Consider the following 23,038-nt stretch of genomic DNA (forward strand, 5'->3'; position numbering starts at 1 on the left):
GACCATTTATCTAATCAACCCCATTCTTTCTTACTTCCCTATATAAATCTACTTCTGGCCAAGCAAATATATTTTCAAACTTCAATCAGCATGATTTTCTGAGCTTCAAAAGCAGGTTTGGGGGCCCACCCCGTGGCCAAGTGGTTAACTTTGCACGTTCCACTTTGGCAGCCCAGAGTTTTGCCAGTTTGGATCCTGGGCGCCAACATGGCACCACTCATCAAGCCACGCTGAGGCGGCGTCCCACATGCCACAACTAGAAGGACCCACAACTAAAATGTGCAACTGTGTACTGGGGGGATTTGGGGAGGAAAAAACAGGGGGGAAAAAAAGAAGATTGGCAACAGTTGTTAGCTCAGGTGCCAATCTTTAAAACAAAACAAAAAAAAGCACGTTTGTTTTTACTTGCATGTCAGTTTCAGTATCTGAAAGATGGTTTCTCCTTCTTCATCCACACATATTCATTGGCACTTCCAAAATGAGGTCAAATTTCCTCTTCTACAGGATGTTGTCTCTGATTGATGCCACCTAACTGGGACCACTGCTCTGCCCTCAGCCCCTTTATCAGTTAAGAACTCTGTATCCCATGAGCATTAATACAGACAAAATAGCCATCATTAGTTGAGCACCTACTGTGTGCTAAGCACTTTGCGTGAGAATTAGCTCATTTAATTCTCACAAAAAAACTAAACGTGTACTATTGTCCCCATTAAACAGATGGGGAAACTGATGCTTAGAGAGGTTAAACAGCTGTCCAAATCCGCACAGCTGGAATATGGCAGAGTAAGGTTTTGAACTTGGACTGTCTGAGCCTATCACCTGAGCCTTAACCACAATACTATAAAACTTCTGGGATGATTACATTATTCAGTAGCAGTCATTTATGTTTGTCTAGTCTGTTAATCCATCCAGATCATGGGCTGCTGAAGGTAATGAATGATTTCTCCTACCCTGTTTACTTATATTCTTTGTCTCTCTCCTTTTTTTTTGGATATTTGACTTAAAAATCGGGGTCAGGGAGACAATAAAGAGGAATTGTGTAATGATACTTATTTTCCTTGTAAGTGAAATTTGGTTACTGCTGTGGCCAATCTATCGGTACCAGTTATCCTTCAGATAAACTGATTTCAAGAGTTATCAATGATCAATTAAGAGTGATAGATCTATATCTAAAATTGCTACAAGTTGGATTCCTGAAGCCCTTATCAGGTGAAATTGTTAGAAATTCTGCAAAATCAAATTCTTCCCAGAAAACATAGGAATATCATCTGCTCATTTCCCTCATTCTCAAGGAATAAGAAATAAGATGTGTAGCGTTTCTATAAAACCAAATTTCTTCAAATATGTATAAAAAATATATTTCTAAACTAAAATGTCTAAAATCAGTATTTGTTTGCAAAAGTCCTAGAAGGAAGTAATTCATCTTTCCTCCCCAGACAAAATTGAGTACATAACAACCTTCCTGATGATATGCCTGAGTAAGTATTGCCAGAATTTATTATATAAAGAGTCAAATGTTCCATTTCTCGCAACCATTAGTCTTAGTAAGCCTTTAGATGTTGAATAGCCTTGCAAGAATAAAATTAATCAAAGAAAACAAAATCATATTTCTTTCTCAAAATTGTTAATGGGAGAAAATTTGTGAAAAGGATGGAATAAGCAAGTAACACGGGATTTATTTTCTAATTACCCCCCTAAAGTACACTCCCACTAAAGCAAATCTTAAAACCCTCTGTAGAAAATGAGTATTTGATAGATGTGGACTTATATTGTTCTTATTGGTTACATAATGACACCTACAGTCAATTTCCAACTACCAGCTAGCAGGTCTAACTTTGGAGATTTATAATGGTGAATTTGTAATCCCTCCACCTTGCAACTAGACTACCCAGGAAATGTAAAATAATTTTTATATTGCTAATTTTTAAAGAGCATAAAGAAATAAACAGGTCCATTGGCAGGAAAAACAGTTGTGTAATACATTCTAAGGTACCCTGCAAAAAATTTTCAAAATATATGTTACTTTGAGTTATCCATTTTTCAGCTCTCCTTTATAAGCAGAAAACTAGGAATTGGCATATTTGGAGATGGATTTCTGTTTTTCAAAACTGGGTATGATAAAATGAACTTAAATAGTTTCACATGAATTATATTTATATTAATTTGTAGAAGCTGGCTTATGCACTTAAGATTGTAAAGCCATTTTTACTATTAGACCCACTTGGCTCATCTAAAGACTTTAAAGACTTTATGTGAGTTTCACGTGCCTAGAGGTTTTTGCATACTTCATTATGAAAACAGAGTTTAAAGATAAAGACCAAACCTTGATAATGCTGACAAAAATCACTTTAAATAGATAAAATAGCCAATGGAACTTTACAATTGCATTAAACCCATATCAGAATAGAGAACATTATTCTCAAAATGCTCATATCTTAAAATATATTTAACATTATGTAAATGTGGTGATGGCTATCCAATTAATTTCATGGTGATTTGAGCAGAAAGCAATCAGTAGGTAAGAGGGAAGGAGGGCATATTGATCCAAATAGGCATTTGGTCATATAGGAGGGGCGTCGAGGGGAAGGGCAGCTAATGTCTCCTAAGCACATCTGATTTGCCGGCTGTCATTCCAAGTATCTTGCTATGAATGACTGCATTTAAGTTTCACAGGCCCCATGAAGTCAGCACTAGCATTATCCCCATTGCACAGATGAGGAAACGGAATAGTAGCCAGCTCGTGCTTACTTTTCCTATTTTTTTCTAATTCTTTTGAGCAAATAATTTGATTGGGGGGAAGGAGAAGAAAGAAAAGTGGTGGCAGGTGGGTAAAGTTGCAAATACCTCCTTTCTGGGGGAAAAAAATGTGCTCACTATATATGATATCTACTTGGGTTCTATGCTCATCTTCTGTTCAGGGACTCTTCCACTGCAATCAGTGGGGAAATCTTCCCTTTCTAAGAGAACAGAGATTTCAACCCTACCAGCGGGGCAGCAGTCTGCCCAACTGAGCCTCTGTGTGAAGCAGGAAGAGATGTCCCCTCCCCCTGGAGGCAGAATCACAGAGAGCTCTTACAAGATGAATGAGAAAAAACCCCTGCTCCAGATGGTCAGGAAGCAGATACTATACTTCCTCTGAGCCAGGGCCACAGCCTGGCCAGCAGGATTCTCATCTCCACTGGCCGGGTGTTCCCACGCAGGGTGCAACCTATGTGATCACATGCTGGGTCCTGGGACCAAGTGGGTAGATTGGTCTTGTTAAGCTTTCATACTCTAACCACCCTGGGAGCTCCATTTCCTGTCCTCTCCAGCACTCCCTTGACCCTAAGATCCAGCAACACCTTTCAGGTCTTGGCACATCTTCTTTCTTTGCCCAGAACGCCTTCTAGGCTCTCGTCTATCCAGATGACCACTACTCGATCCAGTTCAAATGTCACTTCTTCTGGGAAACTTTCCAAAAAGGAAAAAGTTAAGAACAAGAAAGAGAACACAGACCAGGCAGGAGACTCTGCTGCCTGAAGGAAACATCCATTAGCCAAGAATAGTCAGATCTTAGTCTGAGTCAGACTGAAAAAGAGAAATGTCTCAGGTTTACTCCTTGTTCTTTCCTCAATTTAAACAGTGAGCAATCCAGTGCTTGTGCGCTTCCAACAGTCACTCACTCTGCATAGGTTTCTGGACCTATGGGAAACACTGAGTTGGAGTCAGACAGACCTAAGTGTTGGCCCTTGCTAAATTTCTTGAAGTCTCAGCTTCCTCAGCTGCAAAATGGGCATCATAATACCTACCTTAGCAAAGCATCATAGTAGATAATTCTCTGAATGTTAGTCCCTTCTGTTCCCTTAAACAGTATGAAAGATATGCTTACTTTTCCCCAACCCAGTTAATCCATAAACTTCTTGAGCCAAAACAGTGGCTTATTTATATGGAGGCTCTTTGTGTTTTTCTTCTCACTATACCCCCAATCCACCACAAAACCTTACACATAAATATTTGCTCAAGAAATATTGGATCAATGCATACAAAGATGACATACAGTACGTGCTCTTAAGGACTTTCACAATTGATAGGAGAGTTGCCAAAATTTCCCATAAAAGCTACTGTGCATACAACGGCAGAACTGAAACGTTAAGTGCGATGGAGGTTGTTCCTTTCATCTCTGAAACTCATTTATTCATAGCAAATATTTAAAGAGTCTATGTCTTTAAAACAAGAGTGTGTATTAAGTGGAAGGCACTGCATGTAGTTGGAGCATGGAGGGATGAGGATAAAAACAAAAGGCAGCCTCTGCCTTCAAGTCTAAATGAGGGCAGGAGACACATGCCTGAATAATTAGAAGTCAGTACGGACTGTGATGATGGCCACAGGAAGAATCAAGGCAAAGTCTCAGGGCCATGGTGCAGGGAACAGTGTGAGAGCACACGCCTCTGGTTTCTCGCCCTCATGGGAACCTGACAAGGCGAGAGAAAACTGCGACTACTCTGTCAAGCACAAAGCTGAGGAAGCAGGGGCCAAAGATAGTGGCTTTATTATTTTGATGATCAATACATATTGTATTGCAAAACAACAAAGACTGGAAGCTAAACCCCAAAATCTAATAGGTGTGAATTCAGCATAATTGGGTTATAATTTCTTTCATAGACGCATGTATCTTTTTCTTTCTTTTCTATATTTCTTTATTCACCATAAATTAGTTGTTGATTCTATAATTAAAAGGTAAAACCATTAGCCTTTCTTGCTTATCTAACGTTCTTTCAGATTGCATGCTACCAAGTAATCATATAAATGAAGCAGCCACTTTTAACGTGCTTACCCTGCTCTCTTAAATGTAAGAAATCATATGCTTAGCTGACATCCATTTCCTTGTTTCTCTTAGAATCATTTAAAATAGCGTATTTTTCAAATTTGGGTAATACATTCAATATATGTGTTATTTACAAGAATTTGAGACCTGTTGTCCTTCTAATCTAGTTTATTAAATTATCCAGCCAAAAAGATTAAAACTAAGACGATCATCCCAATAGATTTTAAGTATGACAATATCTGTTACTAAGGAAGTGAAGGAATTGGAATTCCCAGGCTAGCATGAAATGGCTTCTTGGGGCCAGCCCAGTGGCCTAGTGGTTAAGTTTGGTGCACTCTGCTTCAGCAGCCCAGGTTTGTGGGTTCGGATCCCAGGCACAGGCCTACACCACACATCAGCAGCCGTGCTGTGGTAGCAACCCACATACAAAATACAGGAAGATTGGCACAGATGTTAGCTCAGGGCAAATCTTCCTCAGCCAAAAAAGAAAATGGCTTCTAAAATTGAAAATGTATATAGCTTATGGCTCAGGAATTCTATCTCTATATATTACACCAAAAAGATACTTATGAGGAGTTTGTTTCAGCATTATTTATAATAAATAGAAATAATTTAAATGTCTATTAAATGTGGATTGGATAAATAAAACATAGTATTTGATGATTGTACAGTATAATAAATATAGTATTTGATTCAGCCCATCTATGACGGAATACTATACAACTATTAGGAATGGACAAGTTCTACATAATTTCTACATGAATAAATCTCAAAGCATAATGCTAAATGCAACAAGCTAATTGCAGAAAGGCACAGTGCTCTATGTATGTAAACTTAAACAGCATACAAAGTGAAACATTTAGAGTTGTCCTGTCCAATATGGACATGTGGCTATTGAGCACTTGAAATGTGGATAGTATGAGTGAGAAATTAAATTTTTTATTTTACTTATTTTAATTAATTTAAAATTTAAAACTGAAACAATGTAAAATGTTTTTCCATTAAACATGACATTAATGTTTTGATGATACTACATTTCACCTTATCTGTTTTCATATATTATTGTTGTACTCTAGTACATGAGTGCTTCTTTGCTTTCTAAATGTGGCCCTGAGAAAATTGTAAATTATACATATAGCTTGCATTATATTTCTATTACACAGTATTGCTATAGATTCTTCTTAAAGAAGCCTAAGTGTGATTAAAGCTATTTTTGAAATGTACCAAAAGGATCCACACTAAATTCATTATATTGGCTGCTTCCGGTCAGGGAGGGAGGAAAGAATGGGAATATAGGAATTGAAATAAAAGGAATTCCACTTCCTGTGGTTTCATTTCCTTTATTCAAAACTGACAGAGCCAGCCGCAATGGCCTAGCAGTTAAAGTTCAGTGCGCTCCACTTCAGCAGCCCAGGTTCGGTTCCCAGGCTCAGAACCACACCATCCATCTGTCAGTTGCCATGCTGTGGCAGTGGCTCACATAGAAGATCTAGAAGGACCTACAACTAAATGTATAACTCTGTACCAGGGCTTCGGGGAGGAAAAAACAGAGAGAGAGAAAGATTGGCAACAGATATTAGATATTAGCATTTTCCCAGAAAAAAACAAACAAAAAAAATTGCTGTGGCTTCTTAAAAAAAAAAAACTGATAAAGTAAAGGAGTAGATGAGATAAATACAGCAAAATCCACAGAATGGTTATAAGGGGTTCATCTACCTTTGCGTATGTTTGATGCTTTTTATAATAAAACAATTTTAATCATGAAGTAAATACGCTACAATTGCCAGTTTCAGGTAGTGAGTACACCCATATTATCGTATTATTCTTTGTACTTTTTGAGAGTTTGTTTTTGTTGTCTTTTTTGGCTTTTAGGGGGTTTTTCCTTAAGAATCCTCAAAATTAAAAAGGAGGGGTGAATAATAATTCTTTCTTAAGATATCCTTTCCTTTTTCCTTAGCCTGACTACCTCCCACTTGTCCTTCCAGACTCAGTTCCTCCAAGAGGAAGCACTCCCTGGACACATGCGGCATCTCACATGAGAGCGAGGCTCTCATGATGTCTGGGGTGCTTGCCCATTATACTGAATGTATTTGTTAATTTTCCTCCCACTGATGAAAAGTGTCTGACTCACCCTTGTGTCCACAGAGCCTTCCACGCCATCAGGCACATGATGATGCTTGTCCTGTTGGTTGAGAAAACGAAACGCCTCAGTTCACGGCACACGGTATCAAGGCCCATGAAATGTCCCTGCTTTTAGTCTTTCCCTTTAAGCCCCACATCCCACCCCCATCCCCCTCCTCCATAAGCAACCACTTTAATGCATCTGAAGTGCGTCTTCTTCTCTGTATGCTCTTGTAAAATGTATTCCTGTTTTGTGTGCAGAATTTTTAATGTTTGTAACCAATATTGTTATGAATATGTTTTCTTTCATTCTGTACCTTACTTTTTTCACTAAGCACTATCTTTTTAAGATGCCTCCATATTGCTGTGTGCAAACCTAAGCTGTTGTTTTTAAGCGATGTATAATTTTCCATGGTGTCCATCCGCCACATTTAACCTCTCCACAGGCACCCGTCAATTCCCCGCCACAACAAATAATGACGCAGCATTCCCTTATGGCTCTGTGAGAACTTCTTTGTGATAAATATGCAGCAACAGAATTACTGGACCACAGGGTATGCCTATATTTAGCTTGACTAAATACTATCAGATCTTTCACTGTTTCTTAATTTTCATTTCCCTGATTTCTAGTGAATTTGAGCATGACCTGTAATGCTCATAAGCCTGTGGGGTTTCCTCTTCTGTAAAACGCCCACTCCTTGGCCATTTTTCCACTGGGCTTGGTCTTTGAGCTATCTCTCCGTTCCACTAGTCCATCTGTCTATTCTTATACTTATACCATCATTTACTTATCACTATGATTTTGTAGTATGTTTTAGTATCTGGTTGGGAAAGTCTCTCCTCCATACTCTTTTTTTTAAGGTTAACATCTACAGTCATAGACCTTTATTCTTCCATATATTTTCTTTTCCTTGTTTAATAAACTTTTGTCATAAATAGGAGGTTAGACCTTATCAAAACTTTTTTCTACTTTAAGAAAATCATAAGATTTTTCTCTTATAGGCTGTTTCATAGTGAATTATTCAGAAATACTCTTTTTTTTTAAGTATGCTTTTTGGTTTTTTTGGTGAGGAAGATTGGCCCTGAGATAACATCTGTTGCCAATCTTCCTCTTTCTTTTTCTCCCCAAAGCCCCAGTACATAGTTGTATATCCTAGTTGTAAGTCATTCTAGTTCTTCTATGTGGGATGCTGCCACAGCATGGCTTGATGAGCAGTGTGTAGGTCCACGCCCAGGATCCAAACCTGTGAACCCCTGGCCACCAAAGCAGAGAATACGAACTTAACCACTCAGCCACGGGGCTGGCCCCCATACAGAAACATTCTTGAGGTGAAGCTACTTGTGCATTTCTGGAATAAATACTATTTGATCTCACTATATTATCTGTAATACACTATTGGATTTTGTTGGCTAATATTTTATTTAGGAAAAGGTATTCCATGTTCAAAGATTGAAGACCTCATACTGTTGAGATGTCAGTTCTCCCTAAGTTGATAGATTCAATGCAATCTCAATCAAAACACAAGGTGGGGGTTTTTTTTTAAGAAATCTACATGCTGATTCTAAAACTTTACGTGAAAATATGAAGAACCTAAAATAGCCAAAGCAATCTTGAAGAAGTTGGAAGACTTATACCATCATGTTATAAAGCTATAGCAATTAAGAAAGAGGGATATTGGTGAAGGATTAACAAATTGACCAACGAAACAGAATAAAGACTCCAGAAATAGACTCACACAGACAAAAAAAAAGGCATCATTGAATTTCAGTGGGAAAAGAATAATCCTTTCAATACATGGTGCTGGGTCCATTGGATATCCATTTGGAAGACATAAATTTAACCTCTACCTTACACACTCAAAAAAATTAAGATGGATCATAGAGCTTAAATGTGGAAGGTAAAACAATAAAAGTTCTAAAAGATAACATGAGAGAATATCTTCATTACTCTGGAGTAGGCAAAGATTTCTTCAACAAGAAATAAGACCCACAAGCACTAATCATAAAAGAAAACTTGATTGATAAATTGGAATTTGTTATAATTAAGAACTTCTGTTCATCAAAAGAAATCATTAAGAGTAAAAAGGCTGGGCCGGCCCCGTGGTCGAGCGGTTAAGTTTGCATGCTCCGCTTCGGCGGCCCAGGGTTTCGCCGGTTCGGATCCTGGACGCGGACGTGGCACCGCTCATTAGGCCACGTTGAGGTGGCGTCCCACACACCACAACTAGAAGGACCCACGACTAAAATATACAACTATGTACTTGGGGGATTTGGGGAGAAAAGGCAGAAAAAAAAAAAAGAAGATTGGCAACAGTTGTTAGCTCAGGTGTCAATCTTTAAAAAAAAAAAAGAGTAAAAAAGCAAATAACAAACTGGGAAAATATATTTCCAATACATATATCTGACAATGGATAAGTATCCCAACTATATTTTTTAAATACTCCTACAAATCGATAAGAAAAAGACAGACAACTCAGCTTTTTAAATGTGCAAAGATTTGAGCAAGCACTTCATAAAAGAGAATATCCAAATGGCTAATGAGCATATTGGAGATGTTCAACTTTATTAATCATCATTAATCATTAGAGTAATGCAGATTAAAAATCACAGTGAGACATTATCATTCCACCATAATGAATAAAACTAAAAGGACTGAAAATGCCAAGGTATTGTGAGGTACGAACAGGCAGCAACTGTATACACTCTCATACACTCGTGGGAGTGTAGAGTTACTTTAGGAAATTGTGTGTGTTATGACTCTGCGGTTCCAGTTATGGGTATAGACCCAAAAGAAATGACTTATAAAACATATACGCAAGCAAATTCATAGCTGCTTTGTTTAAAACAGCCCAAAACTGAAAACAATCCAAATGTGCATCAAAGTAGAATTAATAAATAGTGATATCATTATACAATAGAATAATACACAGCAATTTTAAAAACTACTGCACATACAACAACATGAATGAACTTCATAGATAGAGCGTTGAGCAAAAGAAGCCAGACACATGAGAAATACCGTATGATTGCACTGACAGCAACCGGGAGACAGTGTAAGGGGACCTGCTGGGCTCTAGAACTAGTCTGTATCCCGATCTGAGGTGACGTGGATGTACATGTGTACAGAAATACAGCGAGCTGTGCACTTCAGATTGCGTGCTTCGCTATAAGATATTCTTCAATAAGTAAAAAATAAATAAAACTATTGTTTAGGATCTTTGCATCTATGTTCACAGGTGAAAGAGGCTATAATTTTCTCTTTTTTAACTTTTTATTGAGATTATGATAGTTTACAACCTTGTGAAATTTCAGTTGCACGTTATTGTTTGTCAGTCATGTTGCAGGTGCACCACTTCACCCTTTGTGCCCACTCCCCACCCCACCTTTCCCCTGGTAGCCAGTGATCTGTTCTCTTTGTCTACATGTTTAACTTCCACATGTGAGTGGAGTCATACAGAGATTGTCTTTCTCTATCAGGCTTATTTCACTTAACATAATACCCTCAAGGTCCATCCATGTTGTTGTGAATATAATTTTCTTTTTTTGTATTACCTTGCCTGGTTTGGGCATCGAGATTACCTAAGTCTCAGAACACAAGCTTGACACATTTCACCCTGTAAATGTTGTCTGAACGATGGAAGAACCTCCCAGAGTCATTGTAAAGAGCAGGGAAATAATACATGACTGCAAGTGGAACAGCCCAAAGCTGGGACACACATCAGGCGTCATTCTGCCGTCATCGCCACGCATTTCAGTTCTCTTATACATGTCAATAGCCAACTCAACTGTCCCCTTCACATTGGAAAGAATTTCTGTTTGGCTTCAACACAGACAATCCTGAAGATTCTGAGTGAGTTTTATTTGGAAAAAGAGAGAGCGATAGAAGGGTTCATGAGTGTGAACATCAAGTACAGATAACGGAAGCTAACAGAGAGATCTGGATCAAGTTCTGAATGTGGTTTGGATAAAAGTAAATGAGAACTCACTTGTGCTTGATGCTTAGCCTAAAAAGGAATATTAAAGAAGTTATGTTCCATTTCAGTTTTCTTAATTGTGGCACATTTGCTGCACTCCAAATTGCCCTGAATAGGAAAGATGGGGCCATCTGCAAGCATTGTGTTGAACACGCGAATGGTGATACAGACGTCTTACTTTAACAATTCTGATGTATTCTTCTAAGTCCTACAAAAGTAAAATGTGGTATTTAAATATAACTATAACGAGTGAATAAATTTTTATAAATTTTAGCTACTCTCAGCCTTGAGACTTGAGTGGCAAACTTCCAGAGAAAGCGTTAGAAGGATTGGTGAGGAGAGGTAGGGTAGTGCCAGGGGATTTCAATGCTACATTTAACCACAAGAAAACCCCAGTGAGGAATACAATGGCCCCATTTAATTATAAAGAAACTGAGATTAGAGGTTAGGTAACATGTGAACAATCGTGTGACCAGCAGACTCACCCCAGGCCTTGCAGCAAGGTCTCTCCTCCTCCAGGGACCACTCCTCCCACTTATACCAACCAGGCTGGGCAGAGGTTTCCACTTCGTCTAAAAATAAATTGGTGAAAATTGAAAAGTGACTCAGAGTAATCCCAGACAAACAGCGTTAGCTGCAACAGGCACATGTGAATGTTGTCTGAACATCTTGTGGTTTTGAAGACTTATCCCTTTTCCCAGGATGAGTGCAGTCCAAGCCCATTACGTGCCATGCATCTTCCAGAAAACGTTTCTTCATTTCTCCAACTTGTCAGACATAATGAAAGCAGAACAGCTTACCAGTAAGCATTGGTTTTTCTTCTTCAATAGACTCTATTAAAGCTTAATTAAGTGACGATCATAAGACGGTTAAAAATGAAAGAATGATAAAAGTTAAATGTTTTCAATACCTTCAGAGAAAGCAGAGGTAAATGTGAGTCCGAGAGCTAGGCTGGGAAAGGAAGGGTTGTTTAATAGAAACTTCCATCCAACAATAAATCACCAAGTGCATCCCTTTCAGGGACTTCCCGGTGAGGGAGCCGGGCAGGTCACTCCCGGGCTGTCCACACCAGCGCTGCACGGGGTGGCTGGTCCAGAGCAGTCAGTGCAGCCATGGGATGGCCCTAGGTAAATCACAGAGCGGGAGCTGAGGGGGGCCACATGGGAGCTCAGCCCTGGGAACTCCCAGCCTGAGCAGCACACAAATCATTTAGCAATCATTATCATAATTACTGCTAAATTATTGTTGAGCTGGGGGACGAGGAGAAAGGCTGTTTTTGCTCTCTGATTTCACTGAAGTTTCCAAGATGACTATTTAAATTTCCAGAATAAATAATTTCCTTTCCCACGATTGTCTCAGAGAAGCCAAGTCTTCCCTTGTGACTTTTAATTCTAGTTCTCTAATCTTAATTTTTCAATGGCCTTGGGCAAGGCAATGGAGTGCTCAATGCCTTAATTCCTCCAGTCACTAAATAGCTATAATGATACCGTTCTCCTTGGGCTGTAAGATTGATTGCTTAAGGATTGCCAAGCACTTTGAAAAAGAAATAGCTGTGCAGAAAAAAAAAAAAAAAGTATCATCTTCAGGGGAAGGTGGAACTTAAACAGCATCTTTTAGTCTTTCATCTACCTATTCGGAACTTCTCAGCACTTCAGAGTCACTCAGCTCTTTGCCGCCCTGCGGCCGCCCGCGATGGATCCCTGCGCGTGGAAAACGAGGTCCTCATCTTGGCGCTGCTCCGTGTATCCTGATTAGCTCTGCATATCCTCATGTTTCAGATTGTGTCCCTTCTTCAGGAAAGCTTCGTAAAGGCAGGGACAGTGTCTGTCTTGGTCACCACTGAATGGCCAGTGCCTGGCACAGTGCCTGGCTTATGGAAAAGGCTCAATCAATATTTCTTTTATTTACTTATTTAAGGAATGCATGTGGGATCTTGGGCAACTCATTTATCCACCCGGCACTTTGGTTTTCTCATTTGCAAAATAAACAGCTAAAATAAATAATCTCCAGTGTTCCTTCAGTTCTAACCTGCTGAGATCCTGGTTTGGGGCTCAGCATCCTCTCATTGAGCTTTCTTTTGTCATTTTATTCTGCCTGATAGAATCCACTTAACTACCAAGATCACTATGATGATTAATTTCATATGTCAACTTGGCTGGACCACGAGGTGCCCAGATATTTGGGCAAATTTCTGGGTGTTTTTGTTAAGGATGTTTTGGATGAGATTAACATTTAAATTGGTGGATTTTGGGCCCTGCCCCATGGCCTGGTGGATGGGTTTGTGTGCTCCTCTTCGGCAGCCTGGGGTTCACCAGTTCGGATCCCCAGTGCAGACCTACACACTGCTCATCAAGCCTTGTTGTGGCAGCATCCCACATAGAAGAACTAGAATGACTTACAACTAGGATATACAACTGTGTACTGGGGCTCCGGGGAGAAAAGAAAGGAGGAAGATTAGCAACAGATGTTAGCTCGGAGCCAAGCTTCCTCACCAAAATAAATAGAGAAATAAATAAACAAAAATTTTAAAAAGTAAAAGGATCTTGGAGTGAGATGCTTAAAAATAAACAAATAAATCAACAAATCAGTGCACTTTGAGGAAAGCAGATCGCCCTCCATAATGCAGGTGGGCCTCATCCAGTCACTTGAAGGTCTGAATAGAACAAAAAGACCAGCCTCCCCCAAGCAAGGGAGAATTCTCCATCAGATGCCTTTGGACTTCATCTGCAATGTCAGCTCTGCCTGGTTCTACTATAGACTATTTCAGATGCAAACTGGAACAGTGTCTCTCCTGGGTCTCCAGCCTGCTGGCGCACCCTGCAGATTCTGGGTTTGACAACCTCCATAATTGTGCGAGCCAATTCCTTATAATAAATATCTTCCTATCTTTATATATCTGTATCTATCTATCTATCTATAAATATATACACACGCACACACATTCTATTGGTTCTGTTTCTCTGGAGAACCCTAACACAATCACAGCAGCCCTCTGTAACCCCTGGAGAGCAGTAGAATTCTACTCCAAACCCGGGAGGGTGCAGTCAGACTCCAGATTTGAAGACCTGGAGAGAACTGGTGCTGAGTACCCGTCAGAGTCAGCAGGAACTTCACTAAGAGCAGCACCAGGTGTCAGCCTATAAGTCTCTCCTGTCCACGAGTCTCCCAGGCTGGCACTGACTCGAGGTAGAAGTGTTGTGGGCAGTTCCAGTCAAGTCCTGTGGGTAGGATTCAGCTTTCTGCCTTCTTGGTGGCTCACTGCATTCTGAGATGGTCTTCGTTCTAACAAAAGAACACAGACTGAGCGCTAGTCTGGGTCTTCGTGCTCTTGCCAGTCTCCTTTCCAGCACCAAAAATACCACCCCTGAGCCTCAGCCCAGAGCAGTCATCCCTGCTACCTGGTCACATAGTTCCCTGATGACAAAACTCTCCAAGATCCTGAGTGTAGCTTCCCACTGATGACTCCTCACTTACTGTGGACTCTCCCTGTGCAGGAATCTTGGATGCCAACTGAGTTGCTGCATTTCAACTTACTTTCCATTATCTTCTACATCAAAATTTGCCTGGCTCTATTTGTGGAGAGGGAAGAGTATAGGTTTTGGAGTTAACTCAGACCCAGGTTCAATTGCTCACTCCATTCACTTACTGTGGGACCTTCAGCATGTTTCCTAATCTTTCCAAGTTTATTTCCACGTCTGTGAAACAGGAATAATGCTACAGCAAAAGGATATTGTGAGGATGACATAAAATAAGCCTGTGAATGATACAGAACAACAGCTGACTTACAGGCAGCACTTGATACAAAAGTTTCCCTTCCTTTCCCCCATCTTCTCTGCTTCCATACAATGCACTATGAAGCAACAGAAAGGACTGAAGAAGATCTGTACCAATTGCTATGGACAGGATCGAAAAGATGCATGCTTAAGTGAAAATCACGAAGTATAGAACAGTGTTTTCAGAATATTGCTATTTTGACAATAAAAATATGTAAATATCTATATAGATAGCTGTTTCCTTATATTTTTAAAAAGAGACAATGGTAGAATAAACCAAAAACTAACATAATTAGTATAATGTTGATTTCTATAGGGACCAAGGGACCAGGGTGAAGGAAACAGGCATGAAAGCCAGAGGTACGTCTCTGAAAGAGATTTGCTTGATAACTTTTATTTGGAATATGTAATTGTTTTATATAATAAAAAATCAAAGAAAAATAAAGTCCCTAAAATTTAAAACAGAAAAAGAATGGAGCTAATTTTTTTATTGTGGTAAAATGTACATTACACAAAATCTACCATTTTTAAGTGTCCAGTTCGGTGGCATTAGTACATCCATATTGTTTTGCAACCATCACCACATCCATCTCCAGAACTTCTTCTTCATCCAAACTGAAACTCTGTACCCATTAAATAATAACTCCCCATTCCCCTCCCCCAGCCACTGGTAGCTACATTCTCCTTTCTGTCCCTATGACTCTATCTTAGGGACCTCATATAAGTGGGATCATACAGCAGTTGTGCTTTTGTGGCTAACATTTCCCTGGCATAACGTCCTCAAGGTTCATCCATGTTGTAGCATGTGTCAGAATTCCATTCCTTTTTAAGACTGAATAATATTCCATTGTAGGTCTATACTAGATTTTGTTTGTCTTTATTCATCTGTTGATGGACACTTGGGTTGTTTCCACCTTTTGACTGTTGTGAATAATACTCTGTGAACACAAGTGTACAAATATCTGTTCAAGTCTCTGTTTTCAACTCTTTTGGGTGTATACCCAGAGGTGGAATTGCTGGAGTTGAAGCTAACTTTTAATCAAGCTGGTAGCATAACCACTCAGAATAGTTAATTCAAGTAACTTGAAAACAAAATAATTATATTTTTACTGCATCTCCCTAGAGAAATATGTCCTAAGAACTAGAGAATAGCAAAAAAAAAAAAAAAAAAAATTAGTAAGACATTATGTTAAATATAAGTCAAATGAGGAAATCAAAAATAAAATAAGTAATTATGTCTATGTCATTAGGAAACAAAATTTTCATAATAAAACAAAAGAAATAGCAACTTAGGGGCCAGCCCAGTGGCGCAGTGGTTAAGTGCACACATTCTGCTTCTCAGCAGCCCAGGGTTCGCCAGTTTGGATCCCGGGTGCGGACATGGCGCCGCTTGGCACGCCATGCTGTGGCAGGCGTCCCACATATAAAGTAGAGGAAGGTGGGCACAGGTGATAGCTCAGGGCCAGGCTTCCTCAGCAAAAAAAGAGGAGGACTGGCAATAGTTAGCTCAGGGCTAATCTTCCTCGGGGAAAAAAAAAAAAAAGAAATAGCAACATAAAATCAAAGACTATAAGTGAAAAACCAATCTTTTTAAAATTTTTCTCTTTCTAAAAGGGATTTTCTTTTTCTAAATTTTTTCTCTTTCTAGAAAGAATACATATCACTTAGATAAAGGAGGTGTAGTGTATATATATATATATACACACACACACAATGGAATACTGCTCAGCCATAAAAAAGACAAAATCATGCCATTAGTGACAACATGGATGGACCTTGAGGGTATTATGTTAAGTGAGATAAGCCAGACAGAGAAAGACAAACACCACATGATTTCATTCATATGTGGAAGATAAACACATGGATAAGGAGAACAGATTAGTGGTTACTAGAGGGGAAGGGGGTGAAGGGAGGGCAAGAGGGATAAAGGGGAAACATATGTATAGTGACAGATAAAACTAGACTATTCGTGGTGAGCACAATGCAGTCTATACAGAAACTGATATATCATAATGTACACCTGAAATTTACACTATGTTATAAGCCAATATGACCTCAATATAATAATTTCTTAAAAAAAGAATACACATTCCTTCCTACAGAGAAGACCTAGAAGCAAAGACAACCCAGAAGTGATGAGCATTCCTAGTGCCCAAGTTATGGTCTCTAAATACCATTTTCATCTAAAAGGAGCGAGGGCTCTTTGGAAAGATGGCTGATGCCAGGTCTGGGACAGAAAATATATAAAATGATCCTGGAACAACTTTTATACCAGGAAGCAAGGAAGCTATCACAGAATACTGGAGTCACATCAAAAGGACACAGGAACCAATTTGAAGGTAATACAACTGGCCAAGAACAGGAAAACTTGAGCATCTGAAAGAATGAGAATTATAGTTTATAGTTCTATATAGATTGGAACACATCAATACATAAAATTCAGTAATTCACAATTATACCAAAAAAGGAGAGAAACCTCATTGGTCACATTTGGAAATTGCAAGGGTACCAATTTATTATTCTAAAAGTTGGTAAAGAGGAATAATTCAGCATATATTCTACCTTTCCTCAGCAAACTCTGTTTTTAGGATAACCAAACAGTTAATGAGACAGTTTTTATTCTAAAAGAATTCTAAGTAATAAAAACAAAAGAAATTATAGAATTTTAAAATGATGCATTTTATAATCATGATGAAATAGCGGATCTAGGCTGTGCTCATCATCCATTATTAGGTCAATGGTGGTGGGAAATTTTCTAGTGGCTGTGCCAGGCTGACAACACTTGAACCCACCAATCAATCTTCTCACGTAAAGTAGGGCCTGCTGATATGATGCAAAAGAAAGCACACAGCACCACTCACGACGTATTCTTTCAAAACAATTGAACTCCAGTCGAACCCACTTTCTTCAGCAAATAAACGACATTTAGGCAGGGGTGTATGGAGCTACAGAATAGAGACTTAAAAGACCTATCAACCCAATGCAATGTGTGAGCCTCTTTTGGACTTTGATTCAGACAAAGCAACCATAACAGAAACTTTTAAAGACAATTGGTAAAGTTTAAACATGGACTGAGTATTACCTGATGTCTATTTTGGTAGATGTAGCAATGGTACTGTTGTTAAGTCTGGGGGGAAAATTCTCATCTAATAGTGACACTGAAGAATTTACACATGAAATGATATAATGTCTGAGATTTGCTTTCAAACACTGCAACCAGGGGCCAGCCCAGGGACATAGTGGTTAAGTTCACACAATCCATTTTGGCAACACGGGGTTCCCGGATTCAGATCCCAGGCACGGACCTCCACACCGCTCAGCAAGCCATGCTGTGGCAGCATTCCACACACAAAACAGAGGAGGATTGACAGAGATGTTAGCTCAGGGACAATCTTCCTCAAGCAAAAAGAGGAAGACTGGCAACAGGTGTTAGCTCAGGGCCAATATTCCTCACCAAGAAAAAATAAAATAATAAAAATAAGATACTATGACCAAAGATAAAGTTGTGGAGGATGGGGAGATAGGTGAAAAAAGATTGGCAAAATATTGGATAATTATTGAAACTAGGTGATGGACCATTCAGGTTCATTTCATCATACAATTCTCTCTACTTGTATACATGTGATTGAAATCTTTATAATGAAAGTTAAAAATAAATGAATGAAAATAAATAAAAGGCATCTTGTTTCCTTGGAGAGACCAAAAAACAGACGTTTAAAGGAAAAAAGTGGGTGAATTAAAATCACTGAAGGGTGTCAAGCTCTAACTGTGGGCCAGCCCCAGTGGCCCAGTGGTTAAGCTTGGCATGCTCTGCCATGGTGGCCTGGGTTTGGTTCCCTGGCACAGACCTACACCACTCATCTGTCAGTGGCCATGTCGTGGTGGTGGCTCACATGCAAAATAGAAGAAGATTGGAAGCAGATGATAGCTCAGGCAAATCTTCCTCAATAAGAAAAAAAAAAAAGGGTAACTTTAATGTTTTATGTATAGGCAACAAAAACGTGCAAACCAGCTTGTCTTTCATCAGAACAGAAAAGGTGGCTGTGTCTAGGTGGTGTCATCAGGATCTGGCCCTCAGTTTTCAAGCTCAAGAATTCTATTTCATCAGTTCATCAAAAAATGGAAATCTAATACCTTTCCAGGGACGAGATACTCAAAAATGCAACCAAGGACCCCCTTTTTACTGGATTTCAGGCTTCACTGAAAACTAATCAGTAAAACTAGAATGCATAATACAGCAAAAACCCTTAATTTTAGGTCACAGACTACTGTAAATGCTGATGAATTGTTCCTGGCTCCCTGGAGAGTGTCTCTTCATGGAAAACAGACCTTCATAGCCCACATATAGCCTCCTAGGTCAGCGCTGAAGAAAGCCTGGTGCACTTTCTACACTCCATACAGACCACATCCCTTTCATGTGCATTCATCTTTACTTCACTCTTCTTGTTGAACAGACTTTCTAATGCATCGCCATTCCCAAATTTATGAACTTACTTATCATTTCTCGTATTGTGTATTGGTTTCCATCTGTGATATGACTTAGTTATACTCAAATATTAATGCATTTTTTCTTTTCCTTTTTTTTTTTTTTGAGGAAGATTAGCCCTGAGCTAATGTCTGCTGCCAATTCTCCTCTTTTTTTCTGCTGAGGAAGACTGGCCCTGAGCTAACATCCATGCCTATCTTCCTCTACTTTATATGTGGGATGCCTGCCTCAGCATGGCTTGACAAGCAGTGCCAGTCTGCACCCGGGATCCAAACTGGCGAACCGTGGACCACTGAAGCAGAAGGTGCGAACTTAACTGCGGCACCGCTGGGCTGGCCCCTGCATTTTGTTCTATTTTAGATATTTTCATGCAAACTTTAATTAATATAACATCGCCATTTTGTCTAAAGACCTAGTAAAAATTTCAGTAGGGCCATATCAGTTTCTGCCTACTCAGTAGCTTTTCAATTGGTACATGCATTTAAAGATGGCCCTGCCAGCAAGTTAAGTATTTCATAAAGTGAGCTATCGTGGAATTTCTACTCCATTCTGGCTCATCCCTAAAGCTTCTGGAATAATAGCCTAGAAATAGTCCCATAAGAAAGTCTAACATTTTTTCAGACTAAATGAAAATCATATTTCCCATACGAGAAAAATATCCTAAATGGAAACAGTCAATTCACACTCCAGGTAACCGGTTGGGTGTTCTATAAAAACACTATCAAATAAATTTAGTCCATGCGGCTTCCTACTACCATCACAAGACCCCCTCCGCTTCCTCCTCCGCCGCCGTCTCCTTCTTCTTCTCAGGCTGCAAGTGCTGCCAAAATAACAGCCAGATAGCAACAGAAACACCAGAGCATCAAAAACAAGAGAAGCATGACAATCCCTCCATGACGGGATTGCTTGTGACATTTGTTATGTCACAGTTCAGAGGGCAGGATCTAATTTTACGTTATGCTGAAATCTACTGCAAAATTCAAAACCCTAAGGAAAAAATAAATAACTTTTACTCAAAAGATCTTTAACAATATGAAAATATATACGCAAAAGTTATTCATCATATCACTGTTTGTAATTGCAAAATATGGGAAACAACCATCCATACATAGGAGAATGGTTGAACAAACAATAATACATCCACACAACGGAAGACTAAGAAGAATGAGGAAAACCTGTCTAAACCAAAGTGGTGGCATTTCTAGGACATATTGTTAAGTGAAAAAAGCAAAATGTAAAAGAGTACCTCTAACACAAAGGAAGAGGAGATAAGAAAATATACACATCTCTGCTCATTTGTTCAAAAAGAAACACAGGGAGGATGAGCCAGAAGCTGCTGAGGTTGCAGCAGGCGGAGAGCCTGGGGGATCTCACAGCAGGAATGGGTGGGTGGGAAGGGTACTCCTCTGAGAACGCCTGTTTGTACGGTTCTGTCCTGTGAAACCAAATAAATGTCTCCTATACTTGAAACAAACAAATAAATAAATAAAATTAACAAATAAGGGAAGAAGAAACTAAAAATTTATCCATTGTTCTATTTTTTTGCCAAGAACAATATCCAGCACATAGATTCAGGATGCAGCTTGCTTGGTGGTTTGGGGAATGTTTGCTTTAGGCTTTATAGTCATCTCGTTATCTCTACCACCATGAAAACAGAGATTATGTAAGAGTTTGGCTTCCAAAATCTTATTAGAATAAAAATTTTCAAAAAGTCTTTCTTTTGTTGTATTCAGTGAAGTGATACTATCTATAACACAGAATCCGAGTTTGTAAATGTGCACATAATTGTGTAATTCCATAAGTGACATTTGAAATTATCCTTGGGTGAGCCTAAATTTGCAGATTCAAAGTAAATACCACATTTGTGCCCTCTTATGTGGACAATGAACTCCTGCTTCATTTACTGTGGAGTCCTTCATGATGACTCTTGTGATGGTCCCTCAGCTTACCCCAAAGACATGAGAAGTTGTCAGAAGGCACCTCTAACCTCAGCGGTGACATTTAGAATAAACTCTTTATATGAGGTGGCACCACTCTGGTTTTCTCTTAATAGATCACTACTCATTCTTCCTCTTGTTGCCTGTTGCCTGTCTGTAAAATAATCCTTTTTCCAATTTCACGTTTCACAAGGGTCTTCACTCACTTTAAATTTGAAAGACTCAACTTTTAGTTCCAGAATCTATATAATGAATTTTCCCAGAAAAATCACATTTTTCCCTAAATAGGTAAGAGAATATGCCTGAACTCCAAAATTATACACAGCGTATGCTGGAATTGAACTCTAACGTTAAGGATCACTTTGAGACAATATGGTGCTTAGGAGATGACTCACTTTTCCTAGCAAACTATTATCACTGATACTCCACAGCCATAACAAAACAAAACTGTCATCCATAAATTCAACTATCTGTGGTAAAATAAGAAAAGGATCATCTATTCTGATATTAAGAACGAGATTCCAGATTTGAGAAAGAGTTTGGACAAAATAAATCTCTAAAATCCACCTCAACTCTAGAATGTACAGTTTACGAACTATATCACAAATCCAGAACAAAAGCAATTTATTGATTCGTTTTTAAAACCACGAACTAAGGTAAGAATTTACTCAGAACAAACACGCAGTATTTTTTGCAGCGTTCAAGCCTTTATATATACAGTCAGTAATGTCTGTTCCAAAGGATAAAGTAATAATCATCACTCATCTGAGAGCAAGGTGATCAAGTGGGCGTGGGAGCCTGACCTGAGAAGGAACCGTTCACACAGGACACAGCTCGGGGCCTTCCCTCGGGGACCCCGTCTTTCTCAATGTCGCTTCCATTAGGAGGAGGAAATGGCCAACTTCGCTTCCAAGAAAAGAGCCGTAGATTTTCCTGCTGCCATTACAGCAACGGGTAACACAGCCTCATCTCTTCCCTTGCTAGAATTTTGCCTTTGTGCTCTACATATTGCTCACAGATTCTTTGTCAGAGTTTCATATTCTGTACATATTTGTGCTTGGAAGAATGCTATACATATATATATATATATATATATATATATATATATATATATATATATGTTCACTGCTACAAATGAGTAGTTGTCTTTTCTCCTCTCCCTGCGTTTAATGATTCTGAAGTTCAGCATGTTAATGTGGATGAGACTGCAGCAAGCAAGGATATCAATTTGAAATTTAAACTAAGAAACAAAAATTTGCTAGCATGAAAAAGAAATACTTATAATCTAAAATGTGTTAATCTTATCAACAAGGTGTAGTCACTCTCCAATTAGACACACACAAACACACAGCTCGAATTTAATGTACAACATGCAGCTTAGCATTTGTAAATTTACTACAAAACTAACTCCATTACATGAATTGTTCCCTTGCTGATTTACTAAAAGATTAAAACTAGTCAGTGACGGTCATGAAATCATAACTGGAGAATTAGTAAATCTTTTTCATCTCAATTATTAATGGAAATTAATGCTTTTGGAAAATATTAATAGTAAAATATTCTAATTGAACGAGCATAATTAATGTGCTATGTTAAAATGATTCCCTTAAAAACCAATGAAAATGAAATAATTGAATCACAAGCATGATTGTCTTTCTCATCTTTTTGATATAGTTGCAGAAATTTTTCAACTTTTTAGTACCTTAAAGGAACTTTCCACTAACTCTAACGTTACATCCCATAAAAAAAAGTTTCACTGTTTTTTAACTTCATAGTTGTGCCAGTCAATGACTTTCCAAACATCATAATATGATTTTGTAACTGAGAATGGTGTCACTGATAGAGGCTATTAACACATCAACAAGATGGGTTTTTATGTCTGACCAAGTGACAGTTGTTGGACCTTCAGATCGGCAGGAATGCCAGCTAGTGCAGAGGACACA

Source organism: Equus caballus, chromosome 19 (assembly GCF_041296265.1).
Source record: "Equus caballus isolate H_3958 breed thoroughbred chromosome 19, TB-T2T, whole genome shotgun sequence".
Taxonomy (NCBI): domain Eukaryota; kingdom Metazoa; phylum Chordata; class Mammalia; order Perissodactyla; family Equidae; genus Equus; species Equus caballus.